General features: G+C 42.2%; 1 non-coding gene across 1 annotated transcript; it reads left to right on the forward strand.

The window, feature by feature from the left end:
* Positions 1 to 3,297: 3,297 nt before the first annotated feature.
* Positions 3,298 to 3,404, forward strand: LOC141683084 (small nucleolar RNA R71). Its single transcript, XR_012560108.1, has one exon. It is a non-coding gene; the product is annotated as a small nucleolar RNA R71 (small nucleolar RNA).
* Positions 3,405 to 4,120: the final 716 nt, after the last annotated feature.

Consider the following 4,120-nt stretch of genomic DNA (forward strand, 5'->3'; position numbering starts at 1 on the left):
CTTGATCTGTAGTTTAAATTCTTGGAGGAAAAGAACCCATCGAATCAATCTAGGCTTAGAGTCCTTCTTCGAGACAAGATATCAAATGGCAGCGTGATCCGTGAAAACTATCACCTTAGTTCTAAGTAGATAAGATTGAAATTTTTCAAAACCATAGACAATAGCTAAAAGCTCTTTCTCCTTAGTAGTGTAATTCAGTTGAGCACCATTGAGAGTCTTACTAGCATAGTAGACCACATGAAATATGTTGTTCTTCCTCTGCCCAAGAACTGCTTCAACTGGATAATCACTTGCATCGCACATCATCTCAAAAGGCTCATTCCAATCAGGTGTGGCTATGACAGGTGCCGTGATTAGACTCTTTTTAAATGTCTCAACTGCTGCAAGGCACTCGTCATCAAATTTGAAAGGGACATCTTTCTCTGGTAAACTACACAATGGCTTTGAAATTTTTGAGAAGTCCTTGATGAAACGCCTGTAGAAACCCGCGTGACCAAGAAAACTGTGAATTCCCTTGACAGAAATAGGTGGGGGAAAATTCTCAATGACCCCTACCTTGGACTTATCCACCTCAAGACCCTTACTAGAAACTTTGTGCCCAAGAATGATACCCTGACGCTTCATGAAGTGACATTTCTCCCAATTGAGAACCAGATTGGTCTCAACACACCTCTTGAGGACGTGTCCGAGATTTTACAAGCATTCATCAAAAGAATCGCTGAAGACTGAGAAGTCGTCCATGAACACTTCCACATTCTGGCCAATCATGTCAGAAAAGATGGCGATCATCCATCGTTGAAATGTGGTCGGTGCATCACACAGACCAAAAGAAACTGGTCTGAAGGCGAAAGTACCAAATGGATAAGTGAAAGTGGTTTTCTCTTGATCTTCTGGAGCGATACAAATCTGATTATAACCCAAATACCCATCCAGAAGACAATAGTACTCATGACCAGCCAACCCGTCAAACATCTGATCAATGAAGGGTAAGGGAAAGTGATCCTTCCTAGTGGCCTTGTTTAGCTTCCTATTGTCCATACAGACTCTCCACCCCGTGACTATTCTTGTAGGAATAAGCTCATTCTTCTCATTTTCTACCACAGTAATACCACCTTTCTTTGGTACACATTGAACCGGGCTTACCCATGAACTGTCAGAGATAGTATAAATGATCCCTGCATCTAGCCACTTCAGAATTTCCTTCTTTACTACTTCCTTCATGATTGGATTAAGTCTTCTTTGCTGCTCAACTGTAGGCTTGCTACCTTCTTCTAGCAGAATTTTATGCATTCAGTAAGAAGGGCTGATTCCCTTGATATCTTCTATAGTCCATCCAATTGCCGATTTGAACTCTCTCAGAATTCTCAAAAGCTTTTCCTCGTCATTACCTGAAAAGTCAGATGCAATAATGATAGGCAGAGTAGATGCATCTCCTAAAAAAGCATACCTCAAATGTTCAGGTAAAGGCTTAAGCTCAAGAGTAGGAGCTTCCTCAATAGAAGGCTTGAGGCGTTTAGGAGCTTTGCTCAATTCTTCCATTCCAAGAGATTCAAAAGGCATATAGATCTTTCTCTTCCAGGGAAAAGCATTCAAATATTGCAATTGCTCATCATCTTCGTCATCTTCGCTATTCGAATTTCGCAACAAGGCTTTTTCTAAGGCATCAGACCTTAGCAATTGATCAATTTCCGATGTGACCACCGAATCGACCAACTCGACTTTTAAGCACTCCTCATTATCAGTAGGAAATTTCATAGCATTGAACACATTGAAAGTTACATCAAGATCCAAGACTCGCATTTTAAGCTCACCCTTCTGCACATCAATCAAGGTTCGGCCAGTTGCCAAGAAAGGCCTTCCCAAGATTATGGGAATCTTTTTATCCTTCTCGAAATCAAGAATGACGAAATCAGCAGGGAAGGTGAGTTTATCCACCTTGACCAAGACATCCTACACAATACCTCTCAGATATGTAATAGAACGGTCGGCCAATTGCGAGGTCATGTAAGTTGGTTTGGGATCAGGTAAGTCCAATTGCTTGAAGATTGACAAAGGCATCAAATTGATGCTAGCTCCCAAGTCACATAAGCATCTGTCAAAAGAAAATTTCCCAATAGTACATGAAATAGTAAAGCTTTCTGGATCCTTAAGCTTCGGAGGCAACTTCTGCTGCAACACAACACTGCATTCCTCCGTGAGAGCGACAGTCTCTAAATCATCTAGCTTCACTTTCCGAGAGAGAATACATTTCATAAACTTTGCATAACTAGGCATCTGCTCGAGAGCCTCAATGAAAGGTATGTTGATATGAAGTTTCTTGAACACCTCCAGAAACTTCTCGAATTGCTTGTCCAGCTTTTTCTTCTACAGCCCCTTAGGAAAATACGGTGGAGGATAGATATGTTTCTCCCCTGTATTACCCTCAGGCAGAGTATGCTCAACAGTAGTCTTCCTTGGTTCCACTTCTTCATCCTGTTGCTCTACTTCTTTCTCAGCTCCAGCTTTTTCAGCCAACTCTTGAGTTTGTTCGGGATTAGCAACCTTTCCAGACCTCAAAGTGATTGCCTTTACCTGCTCCTTAGCTTCCTTCTTTCCTGGCACTTCAGTATCACTAGGTAGTGTACCAGGCTGATGATTTAGCAAGGCATTGGCAATTTGCCCAATTTGATTTTCCAAGGTCTTGTTGGAAACCACTTGGCTCGTGTACATAAGCTTCAACTCCTCTAATTCAGATTTTTCATTAGCTGGTTGCAGCTGGAGTTGTTGTTTTGGTGCATACTATGGTTGCTGAAAACCAGGGGGGTTCTACTGCTTAGCTGATGATAAGGCTGTTGAACCACATTCTGAGCATTGCTCCAACTGAAATTAGGATGATTGCGGTTATTTGGATGATAGGTGGCTGGCACAGGTTGCTGCGATCGCTGGAAGTTGCTCACGAACTGAGCTGATTTATTCAAAATTACGCACTGATCAGTCTTATGGGCACCGGCACAAAGCTCACAGACACTAGTGATTTGATTAACTCAATAATTAGCCAAAGTGTCCACCTTCATTGTCAAAGCCTTAAGTTGGGCAGCGATAGCAGTTGCTGCGTCCAACTTTAGAATTCCTGTAACTTGTCCCTGAGTCAGACTCTGGGAAGGATTCTGGTACTTATTAGCAGGCATCAGTTCAATAAGTTCATAAGCTTCATCATAGCTCTTAGCCCACAAGGCTCCTCCTGATGCTGCATCAAGCATGGGCCTAGAAGTAGGTCCCAATCCATTGTAGAAATAGTTGATAATCATCCAATCAGGCATGCCATGATGTGGGCACTTCCTTAGCATCTCCTTATATCGATCCCAAGCCTCACACAGAGATTCTCCAGTTTGCTGCACAAACTGGGTAAGAGCATTCATTATTGCTGCAGTCTTTGCCATGGGAAAAAAATTAGTGAGAAACTTTTGAGCAAGATCTTCCCAAGTTGTGATAGACCCTGCCGGTAGAGAGTATAACCAGCACTTAGATTTGTCCCTCAAAGAGAATGGGAAGAGTCGCAGCTTGATAACATCTTCAGCCACACCATTGAACTTGAAAGTGTCGCAGATCTCGATGAAATCCCTGATGTGCATGTTGGGGTCTTCGGTAGGAGAACCCCCAAACTGAACTGAGTTCTGTATCATCTGGATCGTGCTTGACTTGATCTCAAAAATGTTATCCGTGATGGCTGGTCTAATGATGCTAGACTGAATGTCATTAATCTTAGGCTTATAGTAGTCCATCAAAACCTTCGGATTTTCTGCTTGATCACCCATAGCTACTACAATTGGCTCTTCAACTTTCTCTTCTTCTTCCCTACGAACTATCACAAGTTCTTCCTCGACTTTATCCAGTGTTCTCTTACGAGTACGCGAACGCGTATGTATACACCCTCGCTAGATCACCTGAAATAAAACAAGGAAATAATTAAGTAACAATGTCCGGGTCAATGAACTTTAACGACCACTGATGGAAAGCACATAAACTAGTAATTAACACTGCAGTCCCCGGCAGCGGTGCCAAAAACTTGTTAGTCGCTAAACAGGTGCTAATATTACACGCAAGTATACAAGTTCGCAAGTAGTATAAGATATAAATCAGA

This window comes from Apium graveolens, chromosome 1 (assembly GCF_009905375.1).
Source record: "Apium graveolens cultivar Ventura chromosome 1, ASM990537v1, whole genome shotgun sequence".
NCBI classification, from domain to species: Eukaryota; Viridiplantae; Streptophyta; class Magnoliopsida; order Apiales; family Apiaceae; genus Apium; species Apium graveolens.